The sequence below is a fragment of the Artemia franciscana genome, chromosome 12 (assembly GCF_032884065.1).
Source record: "Artemia franciscana chromosome 12, ASM3288406v1, whole genome shotgun sequence".
Taxonomy (NCBI): domain Eukaryota; kingdom Metazoa; phylum Arthropoda; class Branchiopoda; order Anostraca; family Artemiidae; genus Artemia; species Artemia franciscana.
Genome location: NC_088874.1, coordinates 37,616,767 through 37,640,074, shown reverse-complemented (window position 1 = coordinate 37,640,074; position 23,308 = coordinate 37,616,767). Strand labels below are relative to the sequence as shown.

At 33.9% G+C, this 23,308-nt stretch overlaps 1 long non-coding RNA gene across 3 annotated transcripts in view; it reads left to right on the top strand.

Annotated features, from left to right (window-relative positions):
* LOC136034076 (uncharacterized) overlaps positions 1–23,308 on the top strand; it is a 136,190-nt gene that overhangs the window by 101,342 nt on the left and 11,540 nt on the right. For all 3 annotated transcript variants that reach the window (XR_010619108.1, XR_010619109.1, XR_010619107.1), the window contains one exon: positions 19,108–19,319. This is a non-coding gene — a long non-coding RNA (uncharacterized LOC136034076). The remainder of the gene's footprint in view (positions 1–19,107; positions 19,320–23,308) is intronic.

Below are 23,308 nucleotides of genomic sequence, written 5' to 3'. Positions count from 1 at the left end.
CAATTGGCGGGAAGTATCCAAGGGAGGGGTTTAGAGAGTTAAATCCTCTCCCTCAAAATGTTTGTCTGCTTCTTAAAGACGCAACAAAAGTGCATAGGAACAAACTTAAACTTTTTTAAGTTTTTTTTTGAAAATAACCCTCTAAGAGATATCCCCCCTGATAAAAAAAAAATGCCCCTCTTCCTCAACAGAACTCCTGTCTAAGGCCCTGACAATAGAGCACTACTGAAAGTAAAATTTTGAGGCACAGGTCAGCAGAATGACCTGTTCTTTTTCTTCGCCTTTAAAGTACCATTATCTTGATTTTCTGCATCTGAGATGCAACAATCCCCGCTGTAAATTTTATGTTTCACTTCCTGCAAATTCTTGTTTCTCGAATTCGACATAAACTTTTTTTGCATTTTTCTTTTACAAACATGTCCAACATAAGGGTTGAAACATAAAATTTTATTGAATAATTACTATTCATTACTATATTTATGGAATAAGTCATTCATTAGCTCATTTTAATAGCTTTCTTTTAGCATTTTCCCTTTTATTTCTTGCTCGTGTAGCAACTGTACACTTAGTGACTTTAACATCGAAAAGTCAGAAAGAATTAAATGCAAAATTAAGGATTTTAGTACTACAGCTTGAAGCAGCTAGGTCTAATGAAAGAAACTGATAGAGGAAAGCGAGGACTAAAGTGCGAATAAATTGTCTCTATTGAATAAAATAATAAAAAAAGTTTTTTTTTAACTGAAAGTAAGAAGTAACATAAAAACTTAAAACGAACAGAAATTACTTCGTATAGGAAAGGGGCTACTCCCTCATTAACGCCCAGCTCTTTACGCTAAAGTTTGACTCTTTCTCTCAACTCTGCTTTTTAAAACAGTATAAAACTTTAGCGTAAAGAGCTGGGTGTTAATGAGGGAGCAGCCCCTTTCATATGCGAAATAATGTCTGTTCGTTTTAATTTTTAATGGTGCTCCTTACTTTCAATTAAAAGAAAACTTGTTCTTTTATTTAATTTTTGATCGTTTTTTAATTAATGCATATTTTGATTTTGGCTCTCCGCAGATGAATAATAAACGAAATTTGCATATTTATTTTATTGGCTAAAAGGTTTTCTCATAGTTCTGATCGAATGATTTTGATAAAAAAAAATGAGGGAGGAGGCCTAGTTGCCCTCCAATTTTTGGTTACTTAAAAAGGCAACTAGAACTTTTCATTTTTACGAGCATTTTTATTAGTACAAGATATGCGTAACTTACAAAATAGCTTACGTAACGAACTTCTGTATTCGCACGTCTTTATTATGTATATGAGGGGGTTCACTCCCACGTTAGTACCTCGCTCTTTACACTAAAGCTTTAAGTTTGTACCATTCCTTAAGAATGACCCCTGAATCACAAAGGCCGTAGAATAAATAGTTGAAGTTACTAAAAATACTTTAGCATAAAGAGCAAGGTATTAAGAGGAGGTGAACCCCTCATATGGGTAATAATTTCTGTCCGTTTTAAGTTTTAATGCTGCGCAACTTTTTCATACTTATTTTTCATTGTTTTTTTTAATAATGCTTGAAAACCTTGCGCTCCCTTCATGGAAATTTTATCCCCCCATGACAAATTCCTCCCAACATATACCCCTCTTCTCAACCCCTCTCCCAACCAACCAAACAATCCTCCTGAAAACGTTTGTACACTTCCTCATAACCATTACTATATGTAAGCACTGGTCAAAGTTTGTAACTTGTAGCCCCTCCCATGGGGACTGTGGGGGAGTAAGTCGTCCCCAAAGACATAGTTATAAGGTTTTTTCACTATGTATGGCTATCTCAGAATTTTGATCCGGTGACTTTGGGAAAATAATTGGCGTGGGAGGGGGCCTAGGTGCCATCCCATTTTTTTGGTCACTTAGAAAAGGCACTAGAACTTTTCATTTCTGCTAGAATGAGCCCTCTTACAAATATTCTGGGACCATTGGGTCGATACGAATACCCCTGGTAAAAAAAAACAAACAAATAAACACGCATCCGTGATCTGTCTTCTGGCAAAAGATACGAAACTCCACATTTTTGTAGATAGGAGCTTGAAAGTCCTGTGGTGGCGCAGTGGATTTGACCTTAGCTTGGTAATACGGGACCCAGAGATCGAATCACGCTGCAGGAATGCCCAGCAGGGCCGACGCAGGGACCTTAGTAGTCAAGAAGCGTCGTTAATTCTTAAATAATAATAATAGGAGCTTGAAACTTTTACAACAGGGTTCTCTGATACGCTGAATGTGATGATGTGATTTTCGATAAGATTCGGTGAATTTTAGGGGGTCTTCCCCTCTATTTTCTAAAATAAGGCAAATTTTCTCAGGCTCGTGAATTTTGATGGGTAAAACTAAATTTGATGAAACCTATATATTTGAAATCAGCATTAAAATGCAATTCCTTTGATGTAGCTGCTGGTATCAAAATTCTGTCTTTTAGTGTTTGGTTACTATTGATCCGGGTCGCTCCTTACTACAGTTCGTTTCCACGAACTGTTTGATTTAGTGTTTTAGAACGTTTGGAAACTTTAAAGCTGGACAAAATAAACCAAAGCACATTCTTAATGGAAAAATTTAATTAAAAAAACAAAGGAAAAACAACTGTGCACTTTCCCAGTAGAGACTTGACTTGATAGAGAGGATTATTATGATGGTTCTGACATAAGGTTCTGACCTGTTTCCGTTGACCTATTTTAATTCTGTCTGACCTGGTTCTGACCTGTTTCCGTCTGCTTACCAAAAATTTCATAATTTTCATGCATTCTGGATTCGTCTTGTTCTTCTCCCAAATTTTAGTCAGATATGGATAATCAGAAAAGTAAAATCAAACACCGCATTAAAATATTTATGCCATTAGAAGAATAAAAGGGTGAGCCTCTTGAGAAGTTTCTTATCAAGAATGGGGAAATATTTTTTTTTGTTATTTAACCACTAAAAGAGAAGAAATTAAATTTTGTTTTAAAATGACAATAAAACAGTGACGCTAAGACTAAAAAAGAACCAAAATTGAATTAAATGTAAGGGGGCTGCCATACCGTTTAGCCCACACCACTCTTTACGCTAAAGCTTAGCATATGCTTAGCTTAAAAATTGATTAGCATCTATAATTTTGAAAAAAAATACTTTAAATATCTGGGGGCGACGCAACCCCATTCATAGGTTAGATGATATTCTCTAATATTGTAGCATCACTTTCAGCGTCATTAATAAAACAATGTACAAGGGATTGAGGTAGAGTCGCATTTATGTGATTTTTTTTTTTTTTTTTTTTTTTTTAATGGATTTCTCTTCAAATTGTTTCGTTTTCAATGGCTAAAATACTTTGAACCAGCCATTGGAATGTAAACTTTCCAGATGTAGTATGAATTTGCAACATGAAACAAGTCAAATATGATGAGAACCGCAAAAATTTCTGTTCTTGTTCAAAAATGTAGGTATGTGAGCCATGCACCAACGCCATCAGGGAGGGAATGGGGTTAGGACGTGCCTCCAGAGGATCTTGAGATATTGCGTTTTTTATACAATTTCTTGTGGTTTCCATTACGGCTGTATCTAGGATTTTGGTTCAAGTAGAAGGACTACAAGGAAAAACTTTACATAAGGCATCAAAGATTTGTTTATCTGCATTTTTGTCACTTTTTTATAGATCAGACAGAAATTTTGGGGGAACCAATACAACCCGGTAACCACCACTACCAACTCCCCCACCTGGATACGAGGTCGGTCCCAATAAAAGAAAATATGTGGTTCACCCTTTTTTCCGTTTATTTCACATATTTTTGGGGGTTTTTCTTGGCATGGTTGTGCCTTTGTCTGAGATACCCCCCCCCTTCCGAAACAAGCTCCTGATTACCTCTTTACATTGTAGGCTACCTAAAAAATATTTAGGAATAACAATATCCTGAGGAACTTAATACTTTCATTCTTAGTCCGGATACGCGAGGAGGTCTTTGGGATAAGTTTTCCCAATGGCTTGCAAGGGTATTCCTAAAATATTATCTTTTTAGATGTCCTTACCCTAGGACGTACCCAGGATCTCTTTTGGAGGGGTATTTTTGGGGAGGGGTCTTATAGAAAAATCTTTACCATACTCATTATAAGAAAATTATGTCGGATAAAAATTTCAGGGGTAGTGTTCAAACCCGGTAACCCACCTTCTGGATACGGGCTCGCCCCTTTCCTGAAATTAATCTTAATATTCAAAACTGTGCAACTTAAGTCGGGTATCAAAATGTTGTATCTTCATTATTGTAATTTTTCAGAAGAGCAAATAGAAAACTTCACGCTTTCAATTTTTTTTTATTTCCTCTAAGATAACCATAAACGAAAACGGATTGATATGTAAAATCAATGCATATCAATCTATTTTTGTTTTATGGTTATCAGACGGGAAATAAAAAAGCTGTAATGTTTTTTGTTTGCTCCTCTGAAAATTTACAATTATAGTGTTACAACCTTTTTAACCCTGACTGACGATGACCTATTCCTACCATGAATGCAAAATTTGGTCTTGGTGCCCTATAATCTGGAGAGGCGGACACAACTTTGTTAGAACTATCGAAAATGGGTGGAAAGTAACAAATATTTTACGGAAAATCTTACCCCTCCCCTTACAAATGTGCTTCCCTCTACCATATTCGCTCTTTCCTGCGTCAAGTTTATTTTTCACACGACATTTTGAAATTCCCTCTTTCTTTGCTGCTATCGCATTTTTTGGGAATGACTTGCTGGTGGGCGTTTACTTAAAGGATCAGTTGACAGGAAAACGAAACGAGTTTTCTTATCTTGACAGGTCAGACAAGGCTGACGCGTGGCGATGTAATAGAGTTTCTTAGAGGTAAATATTTTCGCTTTGTACAAGGAAACCAGCAGACTCAAATTTAAAATACTGAGTCAAGGAACAAATGCAGCCGCCACGATTCAAGATAAATTACTAGAATAAGATAAATAAAATGCTAAAGAACAGAACACACAATCATAGATAAGATAAAGAACTAGATGATAATATTTAATTGAATCTGTACAAAAAATATCTTGTAGATTGTGAGGAATCACTTATGTCAACAAAATCACCAGAAAAAGTGGAAAAAAAATCAATCTGATCCACTCTACAGAATGGGGGACTAACCGTCTTTAGATTCAGTCAATCTGTTAATTTTAAGAGAAATATTTTTATTATACTTTAAAAATTAACGTTTGATTACTTATAATTACCAATTTAAATTTTTCTACGAAAGTCATCTTGGATAATAATTTTTCCCATCTCCCCAATTGAGGCCAAGGATATCTTAAAAAGGGCATTTGGTCTTGAAGATTAGTTATTGGCTTTATGATTGTCTTTGTTAATATCTATTACTTCACTATAGCTATCCTAAGATCTTGCTGATGGAGTCAAGAATCTCAAAAATCAAAGAAAAAAAGTACAGCCATGAAAAGCCCAAATATAATGACCAAAATTTTGAGATATAATTTTATATAATTATGAGAATTATATAAATTATTATAATGAGAATTATAAAAGCCCAATTTAATAATATTTGCAGTGATCTTGATAATTTGTTTTAGTAAAAAAAATGGAAAATTAACTAGTTTTAGTCTCTTAGTTAAAAAGGTCGAAGCTGAGTTGTTAACACGTTAGAATTGCAATCCTGAGGACAAGGGTTCAAGTCCTGGTACCGCTAGTCATTTGGTTTAGAACGGAGTCTATGGTGTAATCTTTAAGTCCAGCCAGAGTCAACCCAGCTCTAAATGGGGGCAAGGGAAATCTGCGGAAAAATATAGGAAACGTTGGATGATTTGCCCTCAACCAGGTATTCCACTCCCGACTGAAGGCAGAGAATCAGAAGATTGATTCCTGCACTACATAGACCATTGGTCAGCATACCAGAAAGGTTTTTAAGCTAAATCTATTTAACTGACGTTAACTGACAATATAACTGACATTATATTCTATAACGAAAAGAGAAATCATCAATGCAACAGCACAAACACATTAAAAAAAAGAAAAAAAAAGAAAAAAGAAAGGAGATAGAAGGAGAAAGGGAAAATTGTTTTCCTAAATTAGTGATTAATATAGACCAGCGCTTGAATGAGGCCTTAACCCTACTCATCCATACAACCTCTCCCTCTGACCCCCACTCCACCACAAAAAAAAATCCCCCTGAAAATATCTATATACTTCCCAATAACCAATAGTCTATTCTATGTAAACACTGGGCAAAGCTCACCTTGTAGCCCTCCCCCCGGGGGCTGTGGGGGATTAAGTCATCCTCAAAGATATTTATTAGATTTTTTATGACTATGCTGAACAAAATAGATGTCTCAAAATTTTGGTCGGGTGACTTTGGGATAAAATTAGCGTGGCACTAAAAAGGGCACTAGAACATTTAATTTCCGTTCAATTGAGCTCTCTCGCGATGTTCTACGAACACTGGGTGATTACAGTCACACCTGGGAAGAAAAAAACAACAACAAATAAACACGCATCTGTGATCTTTCCTCTGGCAAAAAATACAAAATTCCACATTTTTGTAGATACTTGAAACCTCTACAGTAGGGTTCTCTGATACGCTAAATCTGATGATGTAATTTTCATTAAGATTCTATGACTTTTTATGAGGTGTTTCCCCCTTTTTTCAAAAATAAGGTAAGCATTCTTAGGATCGTAACTTTTGATGGGTAAAACTAAACTTGATTAAACTTATGTATTTGAAGTCAAAGTAAAAATCCAATTCATTTGATGTATCTATTGGTATCCAAATTCCGTGTTTTAGAGTTTCGGCTACTATTGAGCCGGGTCGCTCCTTACTTACAGTTCGTCACCACGAACTGTTTGAAATATTGAGCCACTAAACAAACAGTTTTTGAGTCACAAATTTTTTGTAAGTAAAGTTTCTCTCTCTCTGTTTATCTGTGGTCATAGCCAATATTAGAAGACACACTTTATTGTAGCTAAGAGATTTGATAAAGAAGTGGAAATGGAAAATGGTTTAGAAACACAATGATATTTTCCCGATTTCGCTTTAGAACGAAAGAAAAGGAAAATCCCTTCTTTTCTTCTGTGAAATTGGTCTTCCTAATTAGAAGAGGGCATATTCAAAAGGAATAACAACATCATCAATGTTTACACGTCCGTTTATCTTTCGCTGTATTAATCCTGTGATACTTGTTTTTATGTTGCCAACTTACAACCAACTTACTTTATAATGCGTTGTAGCGCACAGCAAGGCACCTGATATGAAAGAAAATATGAAATTCAGATTGCCCCGTGCTCGCAGCAGATAACCGACCACCCCTGTTCACCCCCCTGTGAGGATATAAGTTTTGACAACGTCTTTTATAGAAAGCGAATGTAGGGAACAAAGCTACTGTTGTATTTTATCATTTGTGGTAAACATGTTCTTCCCACTGCTGCTTTGAGTGAAGACAATTATTTAGCTCTAATAAATCACCTGACCTCCATTTAATGACGTTGTTATGAAACTTGCAAATGTGCATGTTGTAAATGGAAACCAAAGAAAGTAGTTTGACAGGCTCTTATGGTCCTGGAACTGGGGAGGGGAGTAGTCCAGGGAACTGTTTTCTAGGCTATGTTCTCGCTATATTAAAATTTCCAATAAATGTATTAGAGCAAACCACTGTCATATTACCTTAATTAAATATAAAAAAAAATAATTTTTTTAGCTGAAAGTAAGGAGCGACATTAAAACTTAAAACGAACAGAAATTACTCCGTATATGAAATGGGTTGTCCCCTCCACAATCCCTCGCTCTTTACGCTAAAACTTTTAATTGTTTTAAAAAGTAGAATTGTGGCAAAAAGTCAAACTTTAGCGTAAAGAGCGAGGGATTGTGGAGGGGACAACCCATTTCATATTGGGAGTAATTTCTGTTCGTTTTAAGTTTTAATGTCGCTCCTTACTTTCAGCTAAAAAAATAATTTTTTTTTTATTTAATTTCTGAACGTTTTTGAATTAATGCATGTTTGGTTTTGGCTCTCCGCACATAAATTATTAAAATGAAATTTGCATATTAATTCCTTTTTTGGCTAAATGGCTTTCCCTTAGTTTTGATCAGATGATTTTGAGAAATAAGAGGTGAGTAAGGAGGCCTAGTTGCCCTGTAATTTTTCGGTTACTTAAAAAGGCAACTAGAACTTTTAATTTTAACGAACGTTTTTATTAGTAAAAAATATGCGTAACTTAAGAATTAACTTACGTAACAAACTTTCATAACCTTATATTTTATTATGTATACGAGGGGGTTTGTACCCTCGTTAATACCTCGCTCTTTACACTAAATCGTAAGTTTTGTCCCAATTCTTTAAGAATGACCCCTGAATCAGAAAGGCCGTAGAATAAATAGTTGAAATTACTAAAAATACTTTAGCATAAAGAGCAAGGTATTTATTTCCTCCTAAATACCTCGCTCTTTATGCTAAAGTATTTTTAGAACCCCTCATATGCGTAATAATCTCTGTTCGTTTTAAGTTTCAATGCTACTTCTTCCTTTCATTTGATAAAACGTTTTCATGTTTATTTTTCATTGTTTTCTTATAGTAATGCTAGAGAATCCTGCGCCCTTTTCATTGAATTTTTCTTCCCCCATGACAGATTCCTCCAAGGAAAGATCCTCCAACATAGCCCCCTCTCCTCAGCCCCACCCCCAAATAAAATAAAATCCCCCTGAAAACGTCTGTACACTTCCCAATAACCATTACTATATGTAAACACTGGTCAAAGTTTGTAACTTGCAGCCCCTCCCCCAGGGATTGTGGGGGAGTAAGTCATCCCCAAAGACATAGTTATTATGGTTTTCGACTATGTTGAACAAAATGACTATCTCAAAATTTTGATCCGTTGACTTTGGGAAAAAAATGAGCGTGGGAGGGGGCCTAGATGCCCTCCAATTTTTTTGGTTACTTAAAAAGGGCACTATAACTTTTCATTTCCGTTAGAATGAGCCCTCTTGCGACATTCTAGGACCACTTGGTCGATACGATAACCCCTGGGGAAAAACAAAAAAAAACAAAAAAACAAACAAATAAACACGCACCCGTGATTTGTCTTCTGGCAAAAAATACAAAATTCCACATTTTTGTAGATAGGAGCTTGAAACTTCTAAAGTAGGGTTCTCTGATACGCTGAATCTGATGGAGTCATTTTTGTTAAGATCCTACGACTTTTAGGGGGTGTTTCCCCCTATTTTCATAAATAAGGCAAATTTTCTCAGGCTCGTAACTTTTGATGGGTAGGACTAAACTTGATGAAACTTATATATTTAAAATCAGCATTAAAATGCGATTCTTTTGATGTAGCTATTGATATCAAAATTCAATTCTTTAGAGTTTTGGTTACTATTGAGCCGGGTCGCTCCTTACTACAGTTCGTTGCCACGAACTGTTTGATTGTGTCCTAAACATCTTGTTCAAATGAAAAAAAAATAGCCTTTTCCCTCATAAAAGTAATTGAGGACAAAATGAGCGAAGCCCTTGGGCTGTGGAGATCTCAATGCACAAGAAACAATTTTAAGAAGACTTTGGTTTCCCTAAAAGGAGGAACACAAAAGGGCTAACATTTTTTTGGAGGGAGCCAGATATGGGGCCCAAGAGAGTACAAAATACTTTTTTTCTCATCTGGAAGCTTTCACTAATTTTTGCCTAGATTAGAGGATAAAACATTTTGGTGTTTTAGGTTTTGTGTGGCCTGAAAATGGGGCATAAAAACCTTTTTTTTTTTTTTTTTTTTTTTTTTTTTTTTTTTTTTTTTTTTTTTTGCTCAGTATGAAACTCAATAATTCTATGAGCAAAAGGAACATAAAATTAAAAAACAGTTTTTTGGAGGGGAGGGTGGGGGTGGGTTTGACACAGTCCACTGAAACTCCCCTTGAAAAAACATGAGGCACAAAAAGGGCCCAAGCTTTTTTTTGAATGGCTTAAAAAACAATTGCACACATAAAAAATTTTGTTCCCAAGAACAAAGGACCGATTTTTTTTTTCGATTAGCTAAAAGCTTACATCATTAAGTTTTTCTACCAAGGAAGACATGAGAATTAAAAAAGCTAGGTTAAAAGCACAGGAAGGCGTCAAAAAACTGAATATTGAGATTTCCAGTTTCAATTGGGGCGCAGGGGATTAATGCTGCGCAGTAGTGTATACACATTAATCAAGTAGTTAATCACGTAGTCCATATCAGATTAATGCTTAATATAGGCATTTAGCTTAATGCTTGATTTACTAAGTTGGTTCACTTTTTTTTATGAAATTATGTTTAGTGATGTATAATTAGGCATTGCATTTATGAAGGAGTGTGGTGAGTATTTGTGTAGGTGGAGGAGAGGGTGCCAGACTGCTATAGAGCGCATAGTAATGCCCAGATTGTCTAACCCTCCAAGAACCTCCTGATACAAATAGAAAGGGATATGGGGAGTAGGGGTAGGAGTTAATCTCTAATCTCCCTTCATTTAGATTAAGCCTGAATAAGGGTTCTGCAGGGAGGTACCTCCATTCCTATTACAGAAAGATGCTTCTGAAATTTAATTTAAAGCTTCACTTAACTAAACAGAATATTTTGCATTACGTGTAAAGACTTTTTTATCTAAAGGGCCAACGAAAAATATATCCCTTAGGACCAGTTCTAGATCATAGGCAAGGCTGTATCAAGGGGGGGGGGGTGAGGAGAGAGGTGGTTTGACCCCCTCCCCCTGCAGTTTTTTTCCTGCAATTTAGACATATTTTTTATGTGTTTTTTGAAGTTTTTTTACTCTCCCCCAAAAGAATCCTGGATACGACCCAGCACACAGGGATCATAAGTGACTATATGACATTATCACAAAAGCTTTACTTCTGTTCATTTTCTTTTTTAGTTTGTTTTCTTTTTTCTAGTTCTTTATTCCACTAAAAAAAAAATTATTCGTTTTTCCCTCTCATAATATAAGTTGTTTTCTTTTCAGAACATAATAGTCACAAGCAAGTTCAGTCAGTAGTTCATTTTTTGCGTATTTTTTTAATCCATACCGATACAAACAAGCCCTCTCACAGTTCATCCCCATTCAGCAATAACTATAGCAAACTTGGTCAAACTTTTGATATTAATGCATGTAATTACCCGTCATCAGTTACCCCACAGACCCTAGGGAAAACGTCGTCTAATCTGTCGTTGACACGGAGATCATATTCTTCCGTAAGACCATGTTTATTCAGATTCTATGTCAGTTAGCATGGACATTATGAATGTCACGTGGCAATATATAAACATGTTATTACATGAAGAATGAATTGGTCTATTCAGAATGGAAGGCTTGTCAACATTATGAATTGGCTCCATATTGCATGACCAAATACTACGGTGGAAATAGTCAATCACACGGAAAATGTAGCTAATTGGTTTTTGATAATGATCATCACATTTCGTTTCCCTTAAAATTTGGGAAGCTGGAAAGTAATAATAATACAAATACTGCTAGTTAATAGCTATTGTTTTTGTCTACTTATTAATTTTTACAAAAAAAAATCACAAAACAAATTTTTCAAAGACAACTAAACAGCTCCATTAAACCAACAACGAGCAGAAATTAAGTCAAATAATCTGTCAAGCGTAAAACTACCACAAATCACATGAATAAATAAATGAAACCTAAAAGGAAGAGAAATTATAATAAATGACCGAGTCAAACTCAAAACGAAGAAAAATTAGCATGAGCAGGGCTGACAACCCCCATGCCTCATCAAGGCCACAACATAATTTACACTTCACTGACATCAAAATAAATGTTAATTTTTTTTCACTTTTCTAACTTTAATAAATAAAAAAATATTAAAACTTTAAGAAATAAACATCGGTATATGTATATTAAAGTGCCAATCCACGGTGATTTGTTTTTATTTTTTCAAAGTGAAGTACAAATTATGTTCTGGTCTTGGGAAGGCTTGAGGATTGCCCCTTTCAAACTTTTTACGGCCACTCCTTCTATACGAAGTGCCCTGGTCAAAAATATATATATATATATATATATATATATATATATATATATATATATATATATATATATATATATATATATATATATATATATATATATATATATATATATATATATATATATATATATATATATATATATATATATATATATATATATATATATATATATATTGTGCCTTCGTCGCTCTTCAATCTGACGGCGCTATTGCAGTGTCTGTGATATTTTTACTAGAACGTGAATTATTTAATGACAGGCATAAAAAGAAAAAGCCGTAATATAGTCTCTGTCAGGATTGGAAAAAAAATTGTTCCCTCAACCCAAAATTTGCAGTCGCCTTACTCTATTGGTAGAACTATAACCTTAAAAAACTAACTTTTTATCATTTTCTTAAAAATATAACATTTTTAAAGCTATTTCCCAACAAAAATTCTTATTATCTTTCCTTAAGCGTTAGGCTATATCAAATTTCTGATTTAGGGGATTTTGGCTATGTTGGAGAGTAGTTGAACTAGGGAATTGAAACTCTCTGGAATGTATCCATAGTCTTAATGATATCCAGTGAAATAATTTGAAGCGCATACCTCAACCCTATCTCCCTCCAGTGGGCACTGAAATTTGATGACCTTTAATAAGCTTTATGTAATAAAAGCGAATTATGAAATAGGTCTTTGGCTCAAATGAAACGCAAGAAGGGTTTTGAGCCTCATGCCTTTGCTCAATCTGAATTTACAGGGTTTTGAAGATCTGTAAATCTATCCATTAAATTAATGGGAAAGCCCTCGATGCAGCTTAACATTTTACGAAAATAACAGGAATTGCATTTTCAAAAACCAAAGTCAATGAAAAAAAAGCTAGAAATTTAAAATTAAGCTAAAACGTTTATTGTCAAAATTCAGACAGGTTTTATGCAATCTTGTAAAGCCTAGAAATAAAAAAAATTTTAGACATAGTAGCCTGGTAATTTTTCCTCAGCGTACATTTTTGACTCTGGTTTCTTTCCTGGAAGTTTGTTTTACCTAATTCAACTACTTTCCAGGTTAAAAAAGCCCTTAAACTGGAATTTTGTGTGCCAAAGTATATAACGCTTAAACATCCCCAGTATGGAACTTCATCAACTGTCTTCCTAAAAATACCAAGAAAAGTAAAAACCAAGTTTAATTCTGTAGATTGGTTAAAAAAAAAAAAAAAACTCTCCTAACCATATACGTCTTAAAACTTGAGAAAAGACGGGAACCCATATTTTAATGAAAATACTTTTATAGTTGTTATGCAGTTTTCCTATGCTATTTAACGGAGGACATATTTGAGAATAAGGGACGTGTGTGAAAAATCTACAAGAAACGAACAAGATGATTTTTTCTCTTAGAGCTCCCTCATCATCATGGGAACCCTTATTTTCAGCGATTGCTAGTCCGACTTTTATGTTAGAGGAATTTTCTCAGTATTTCTTATCATTTTCGGCATCAAGTTTGTAGAGGCAAATAGTAACTAAAACTAAGGAAAGCAATTTTGATAAAAATTAGTACATCAAAAGAACTGACTTTTTATGCAGATTCCAAGTGTATGAAATTTAGTTAGTTTAATATTACCACTCCAAAGCTACAAGCCGAAGAATACTTGTCTGATTTTTGAAAAAAAGGGAAAACACCTCCAAAAAGCCAAAGGTTGTTATGTAAAATCCTAACGTCGGATTCACCATACCAGAGAACCCAAATGTAAAGGTTTCAAGTTCCTATCTACAGAATGTGGAGTTTTTTAATATTTTCTGCCAGAAGAAAAACCGGAAACGCGTTTGCGGCTATTTACTGTTTTTATCGTTTGTTTTTTCTTTTGCCGTAATGGTATCGAACCAATGGACCTAAAAGATTGGGAGAGGTTCCGTTAAAAAAAAAAAACTCCCTAGTATGGGTTTATCCCGATTAAATTCAACAAATTTGGCATGAACTTTTACGAGTATCAGTTTTCAATATTATGAAGTATGTAATATATAATAATAATTACATAGATAAATATTATCCACTAATGCAAATTTATGATTTTATTAGCTTATAAATTGTCCTTTACCGTCGAAAATAATTTGCATTAAATTTCAATTTTTTTCATTTTGATATTAACGCGGAGCCCTTCCAAATGTGGGGCCCGATTGGGTCGACCCACTCCAATCCTCCTTTATCTAGCCTTGACAAAGGGGAAGTTTCATCGGGTCTGTGGTCCAAGAAAATCCTATGGTCTATAATCTTTTTTTTTCTATAATTTTGTAAAATATTTGTGGGTTTAACAATTCCTCCCCAGTCTTAACATTGAGCCTTCATGGAATGAAGTACCCCCTAAATAAACCACCTCATACGTACCTTATCCTCGGTTTTGAGTGCGTTTTAATAATGTGTTATCTGTTAAGCTATTCAAACAAATTTTACCAGGAATTATTGGCTATTGAAAAATACCTAATTCCACCCCATTTTACCCTCAGATTTAATCTTTTCGTTGAATATCTTAGCTTATTGGTTCCACTTAACAAACAACACGAAAATTACAGGTTTTAAAACCTTGTTAAAATCAGTGTAATTAATTCCAATTATCTTTTTGATCATAATACTCAAAGCTGGTAATAACAATGGTTCTACTAAGTCATTTACTACTTGTTTTGAACACAGTTCATCACGATCTAGAAGGGGGTTACTTTTACACCCCCTTTGTTGTCATAGACCCGATCAACCGGCATGTAATTCATCTTTCAACTCCGCCTTTTCATTATGAGTATACCTTTTCTGGAATCCGTTGATCTAAAAATATGCGGTATAATTACATTTCTGAGTTTTAAATAGTTTTTATTTTTCTCTTTTTCAAGCTTAATCAAGGTTCCCAACTTCAGCTGGTGTGTTGAAGATACTGACTTGGCTTAATGGTTATCGCACACATTTTTCAAAACCGACGAAATATTCAAATTATTGGTACCACGAAAATGGGCAAATTGAACTTTTTTAACTTGACTTGACTTTATGGTAGCACTATTTTAATACCACCATTGTTTGCACAACCATGTATTTAATGCCACCTCTTAATTCAGGTAGGTCAGAATAGACAGAGACATAAGAACAGACATAGACATAGACACGGATATAGACAAAAACATAGACATAGACATAGATATAGATAAAGACATAGACAAACCTAACCTGTTTATTCTGACCTAACTGATCCTCTTGATGATGCAAGATTTTCTGGATGGCGGAAAACATACGGTGGCGGAAAACCGCGGTGGCGTTAAAACACAAAATTTGACTTTATTAACCATAAACGCTATTCACAAAATTGTTACAAAGGAGACAGAGAAGCGGTAATTCTCACGGAGCACAGAGGAAGAAAGAAAGAAAAAAAGAAAGAAAGAAAAAAAACATTGACTCACGGAGATCGGGAAGGGAATTACAAAACATATTATCTATAGATCAAAAATGCATTTAATTCCTGCTAGTTTGGGTGAAAAGAACTATTTCTTTCAATTTCTATTTCAAACAGTTCGTGGTAACGAACTGTAGTAAAGAGCGCTTGGCTCAATAGCAGCCGAAACTCTAAAAACCAAAATTTTATAACAATAGCTACATCAAAAGAATTGCAAATTAATGCTGATTTTAAATATACAAGTTTCATTAAATTTAGACTTACCCATCAAAAGTTCCGAGCCTGAGAAAATTTGCCTTATTTTAGAAAATAGGGGGAAACACCCCTTAAATGTCATAGAATCTTAACGAAAATCATACCATCAGATTCAGTGTATCAGAGAACACTACTGTAGAAGTTTCAAGCTCTTCGCATAATGGGGTTACGCGAGGGGAACTTTTCATGGAAGAATTTGTCAAGGGGGAAAAAATTTCCATGAAGGGGGTGCAGGATTTCTTAGTATTTTTTTTAAGGACAATGAAAAATAGAATATAAAAAAGTTTTTTCCACTGAAAGTAAGGAGCAGCGTTAAAACTTAAAATGAACAGAAATTATTATGCATATGAGGAGATCACCTCCTCCTAATACCTCGTTCTTTATGCTAAAGTAATTTTATTAATTTCAACTATTTATTCTATGGCCTTTGTGTTTCAGCGGTCATTCTGAAGGAATTGGGACAAAATTTAAGCTTTAGTGTAAAGAGCGAGGTATTGACGAGGGGATGAACCCCCTCATATACGTAATAAAAACATACGAATATAGAACTTCGTTACGTAAGTTAATTCTTAAGTTACGTATATTTTTACTAATAAAAAAATTCGTAAAAAATTAAAAGTTCTAGTTGTCTTTTTAAATAGCCAAAAAATTGGAGGGTAACTAGGCCTACTCTCCGCTACTTTTTTCCCAAAATCGTCCGATCAGAACTAAGAGGAAGCCATTTAGCCAAAAAAATAAATTAATATGCAAATTACGTTTTAATTATTCATGTGCGGTGAGCCAAACTCAAAACATGCATTAATTCAAAAACCTTCTGAAATTACTTAAAAAAAAACAAGTTTTTTTTTTAACTGAAAATAAGGAGCGATATTAAAATTCAAAACGAACAGAAATTACTCCGTATATGAAAGGAACTGTTCCCTCCTCAACGGCCCGTTCTTTACGCTAAAGTTTTTTTACTGTTTTAAAAAGTAGAGTTGAGAGGAAGAGTTAAACTTTAGCACAAAGTGCGGCGCGTTGAGGAGGGAACAGTCCCTTTCATATACGGAATAATTTCTGTTCATTTTAAGTTTTAATATCGCTCCTTACTTTCAGTTAAAAAAAAACTTTTTTTTTTATTTAATATATGTAGAGAGTGATGGTGATCCACTTGCTATATCAAATAGCTTATATTTGTTGGCAATTTTGGGAAATTGAAATCACAGGTTTTTTTTTACTTGATCTCTCATTGTTAACAAACGGGAAAATGTACTTATACCTATATCTTGATAAATGGGTATGTTTATTTTCAACCATAAGTTTAATGCTATGAGAAAAAATTATCATTGCATTGGACGTTGGAAAACCATAGGCCCAAATTTGAACTAAAAAAAATTGAATTAGTCTTTTACCAAAAACTTAAGCTAATCGAAACAAATACCTTAGCTAAACAATTTGCCTGTCTATACCTCTGTTTCTTAGCTAGAGGATTGCCATCCCAAAGACAAGGGCCAAGTGGCGAAAAATCTAATTTCAAAAAATAGAAAAATTTCAAAATCTAGGGTGGGGAAAAAATCTAGGAGGTGTATGTGCTCTCACTTACCCCATCCCAATTAGCGCCACTACAAGTGGTTGCAACCAGCAAAAAAATATTCACAAAACCAATCTTAGCTTCTTTATTTCAATGAAATATACACATGAATGTAGAAATTGATATTGAGAAAAAACGAGTGATTTTATATGGATCAATAACTAATGAGATAATTAGGCTCTGCTGGAAAAAAAAACATGATGGGACTCCCATTATAAGTGGTTCTATCATGAAGTGAGTTGTGAGGCGAGCAACTTTAATCTTTTCTATTTTGGGGTATAAAAGCCAAAGGTTGTGTAGCGATTGTTAACATCAATTTATTGACGTAAGATAAATTATCTTTGGATAACTAGTTGTAAAAGCTTATTCAAGTGAACAGAATCAATGGTAAAACCTTTTACGTTCTATCATGGATTTATTAATTAATTACTACAAATGTCATGAACAAACCTGGTTCATAGTAAGTAGACCCCCCTAAAAGTCAATCCACGTGGTGTGTGGTTTCTCCAAAGTTTTTGAGACCACCCCTCCATGAATATCATGGCATGAAAGCCTTATATGCCCTAGGGAAAAAACTTACAGTCCTTACCGCCGGGATTTTTCGGGTTTTGCCAAACCCGAGGGCATTGCTACATGATCTTAGGACTATTTTGAACAAAATGACTATTTCAAAATTTTGATAAAATACATTTGGGGGAAATGGAGTGGTGGGGGTAATTTGCTCTCTGATTGCTTTTGATTCTTAAAAAGAAACTAGAATTTTCAGTTTCCAATCAGTTGAGCCTCCTGTGAAGCTTATACGACCTCCCTTTACATGAGAACCTTATATGCCCCAGGGGAATAACTTACAATCCTTAACTCCATGCTATGGGTGGATGACATGGCTATTTCAAAACTTCGATCGAGTTCATTTGGGGAAAAGGGAGCTTTGAGGGGGGGGGCATTTGCCTTCTGGTTACTTTTGACTCTGAAAAGGGGGCTAGATCTTTCAATTTCAGTCAAATGAGCCCCTTCTAAAATTTCTAAATGTTTATTTACATGTTACATGTTTTGTTATCTTTGTTTGTTTTTTCATGTTTTGTTTAGGCTAGTTTCTTTCATTCTTTTTTTTTACCTTTGATAAAGGCTCCCGGATGTGAAGCCGAAATATTTGAATTTTTAATTATCTAAAGTTTTTTTTTATATTAAGCTTGTTTAAAATATTACACCTTTTTTTTCTATTTTATCATTTGTTTACATTTTAGAAAGCCAATAATTCTTACGGAAGTAAAGAGCGAAGTTAAAACCTAAAAAGAACAAATTACATTGCTTCGCAGCTTCTATACGGCAAATCTCCAAAACTAGTTAAGAAAAACTGATCCGGGGTATTTCCTATTGTCTTTAGAATTCTAATGATTTAATTTGTAGAACGTTACGTTAATTATTTACATTAGAACATTACGATAATTTGACTTAATAAATCTTGCAGAAACTTAGCTATCTTTTCTTAAATATTTTTGATGAAACAAAGAAGCAGATGTTGCAAAGCTGCTCTTCTCTGTCGCCTATTAAACGTTGACTATCTTGTCACAGATGACAGCAGATTGTGCAGTAGATATGTATCAGTGAAACTGTCAACTCGGCTACTGTTTCGAATGAGAGATGAATAAGAAACTGCTGTGAACAGCCGCTGCTTTGTCTGACAGTTACTGCTTTACTTTATAAGATCTATTCAGGACCGAGTCAGTATCTTTGAATAAGTGACCAAATTACTTAATAGTGTTCTTATTTCGCTCAAAATTTGGCAGATCTTAACTGCGGCTAAATGGTAGTCATTATGCATTTATACATGAGTTAATTTAACCAATTTTGACACTTTAGCAAATTTACAATTCTTAATTTCAGATTCATATTATTGCGTGCTCATCTCCCCATCATGAAGCCAAGAACTCAATTTTTGGTAAGGCTCCAATTCAAAATAACGAGCTAAAAAAAACATTCATACTGTCGCACGTATATAACGTCAGATGATTTGCTTCCAACGTGGTGTAGCACCCTCGACCGAAGAATGAGCATCAAAAGGTTGGCACCTGCGCCACAAGGGCCATCACTCATCAGTAAAGCATGCGATATTTTTTTTTACCTATTATATTTTCTAGCTTTTTCAGTGAAAAACTTATTAATGCTAATATGAGTAATACTATAATTCAATATAACATACTGCGTACTACTAGAGACAAAGTACGTACCAAAACACTTGCTATTTGACACTAATTATGTTAAAATCATGCTTTTTGACAAAAAAAGTTTAAAACTGATAAAGTTCTGGTAACTTGATGGTTATTCTGTTTTGAAACAAACTCAGTGTTCATATTGTTATTGTTACTTTGTCGCATTAAACCAAAAACTTTAAAGTCGAAACCTTTTTAATAAACATGTTTAGCTCTCATGAAGAAGTAAGCCTCCGAATCCACTTCAAAGCATAATACTTTTTATTTTCGATTTGTTTGATAATTCATTTGTTTGTAGATCGGTTACTGCATTTTTGATCTGTATGTATTTTATTCTAATATTCATTTTTTGGAAAATCTAATACACCTAGATTTCAAAAGATTTTAACTAAATAGATTTATAATATAATAAATAGATTTATTGCACAAAACTTTGCGTGTGATTATAAACCGACATTGTAAATCAAGACTTCAAATAAAATTTTAATCGCAGTCTAATCTCTTGGCTCTTAAAGAGCCACAGGCACATAAATCAACAATTTTCTTGCCCCATAAGAGTGGACCATGCGCATTTCTTTCTGTGGTTCGTTTCATGTCTGAAAACCCTAATTTTCTAACACTTTCCTTTTGGGTATATAAAAATTACGTTGCTTTTAAGAAAGTATATTTTCTTAAGTATACTTATACTTTCTTAAGTATACTTATACTTTCTTAAGTATGCTTATACTCGGTAGTATACTTACTGCCGAGTATCATTCTCGGTAGTTCTTTTATGCTGAACAGTGAAATAAATAAGCGAGAACTAATTGGTTAAGTTTGACAACGGTTTCGTCCGTACAAAAACCAACATTAATAATAGTTGATTCCAAACGACAAATATACCAACAAAAGAAGCGTACATCTTCTTGAGCTGTTTGGGTCCATATATATATATATATATATATATATATATATATATATATATATATAATATATTTAGAATAATATGAATATATATATATTATCCGTGGGGCGGAGGATTTTTCCGTTGAAGTGGAGCCACGATTTTCTGTGTTTTTTAAAAAACGATCAGAGATTAAATTAAAAAACATGTTTTTTCAACGGAAATTAAGGAGCAGCATAAAAGCATAACGCTAACAAAATTTATGAGGGGGGTTGTCCCCTCCTTAACTCATCACTCTTTCTGCTAAAGTTTTTTTTTCCAATTCCTTATGAACGATTTGTGATTCCTGAAACACAAGGGTCGTATAATTAGAACAATAAGTAAGTTTTTTCGAAAAGCCAAAAAAACTTTAGCGTGAAGAGTGAGATGTTAAAGAGGGGACAATCTCTCTCACATACGCAATAATTTCGGTTCGTGTTAAGTTATAGTGTTGCTCCTTACTTTCAGTTGAAAAAAATTCTTTTTTTTATTGGAACCCGTGAAAAATTGTTAGAATCTCTAAATTTAGAGAGTGAGAGGGTACGGATCTGACCGAACGGATCTGACCCGAAAGAAATCGGGACACTGTCCCGATTTCTTTCGCTTTCAATTTGGACAGAAGTTAAAAAATGATTTTTCAAATCAAATTAGTTTTGCAATTATCAAATGGTCTTTCACAAGTAAAAAAATGCAAGCCGAATGAAATTAAGGGATTTATTTTAGCCTGAGGAACTTGTAAGCCTTTCCAGGAAATCAATTTGTTCTAAACCTATTCGCCTATGTTACTGAACCCTCCTCGGATCTAGAGCAAAGTCTTGGGGGAGGCTCCAAGTAACAAAGGCACCAATTAGCAAAATCTTGGGGGGTACAATGTGACAAAGGTGCCAAAAACTTACCAAAGTGACAAATTTGTTCTAAGAAATGAGTGAAAAAAAAGAAAAAAAGGATGCTCTTCAGTCAATACCTCACTCTTTACGCTAACACTCGATGTTTATTCCAGTTCTTTAAGAGTGACCCCTGAATCACAAAGGCCGATACGTAATAATTTATGTTCACTAAGTTTGAATGCTGCCTCTTACTTTTAGTTGAAAAAAATTGTTTTTTTCAAATTAATCTCTTATTATTTTTTCAACGATGCTGGGAAATCCGGATTTTGGTGTAAGCTCACGTAAAAAACGGCGTTGAAGTCATTTTTTCGTGACTTGACTTAGTAAAACCAACATTTTCCCTAGTAAATAATTAACAAAGGAAGGGAAAAAAATCTCAGGCAAGCTCAATAGGCCACAAAATAAATTATTTCTAAGTTTGGAATTGAAAAAAAAACGGAAAGAGTTACACGAAAAGAATTCTGCACGAACTTATAAATGAATCCCCTTGGATACAAAAATAAATCTATAAACGAAAATAAATTTAGATTGCGGAATATTTTTTACTCAATTGATTGCCTAAAATTCAGTGCAGGGATGGTCATACCCTGTTTAGGAAGTTCGGATGTAATAGCGCAAGGTACTGACTTGCTCTCTATTATAATGAACCTTGAAAGACCACCTACCATTGTGTATATGCTGCCATTAATTCATACTTTGAGCTAATGAATGAATTTTATTTATAGCTCGCCATGCAACAGAAGAAAAAGGGGGAGCCGCTTCCATCAAAAACATTAAATTTGAATCCTTGGCAAAACGCCAGCAAATAAAATTTCAAAGGCGTAAAAAAATGAATGAGAGTCTACCACAGTATTTACCCACACATCATATATCTTCTCTAATTTCCGTTCTTGGGATCGTTTTTGAAATCTACTGACATAAAAGTATTTGAAGCAATGAAGTATTTTAAAATTTCAGATTATGTTTGAAATTCTGTAAAAATTCTCAAATGTGTTATTATATAAATATTGTTTTAACCAGTTAACTTTTCAGTAAAACATCTATGACTGTTTTGTTATAATTATCTTATCGTTAACTGTTTAATTATTTTACTTGTTAGTTAATTACTTGAGAATTTCACAAATTTAAAGTCCTGGCACAAAGCTAGAATGTTAATTTTCTGCATTTTTACGGTTGTGATGTTTTAACTTAAGACGGTAATTGTGTTATCATCTGGTAGTTGACATACAGCTTTATTTACCAACTGGATTTTAAAATTTATATTTTATTTATAAATTGTTTTTTTTTATAATTTTTATTATTCTTTATCATTTTATAATATATATTATATATAATATATTATCATTATTTTATTTATAATTTTAAATTTATATTATTATTTATATATAGTTTATATTAGAATTGATAAAATTTGTATTGTTATTTAGGAATAGGTCTAAAAGGCTTCAGAAGCAAATGAAATTAGAATAGTATTGTACTTTTTAAGGCAAATTTCTAAAAAAGATCTTTCTTAACAGAAACCCAAGCAATATCATAATTCTGATCAAGGGCGTTGTTTGGGGGAGGGGCAAAGGCGATTGGGCAGTTGCGCCCCCAATAACTTGAAAAAATACTATACAGCCCATATTCCTTAGCTATCCGGATATGAACCTCTTTTGTCCCTCCCAATAAAAAAGCTGGAAATTAACCCCTGATTCTGGTTCAAAACTAACTAATTCTTTTTTTTTATGTTTTTTTTTTTTTTTTTTTTTTTTTTTTGGTGCAAGTTACAGCTGTAGGCTTGAGGCAAAAAGGAACATAGGAGTTAAAAGTGTGAACGAATTGAGAGTCTAAATTCATATATTCCCTCTTAAATTGATGCCCCATCCCTCAAAAAATAAATAAAATTGTGACACGGAAACGTATCTTTACCATGTTTGAACTCTTCATTTCCCGCTTCCATCAAAAACATTAAATTTGAATCCTTGGCAAAACGCCAGCAAATAAAATTTCAAAGGCGTAAAAAAATGAATGAGAGTCTACCACAGTATTTACCCACACATCATATATCTTCTCTAATTTCCGTT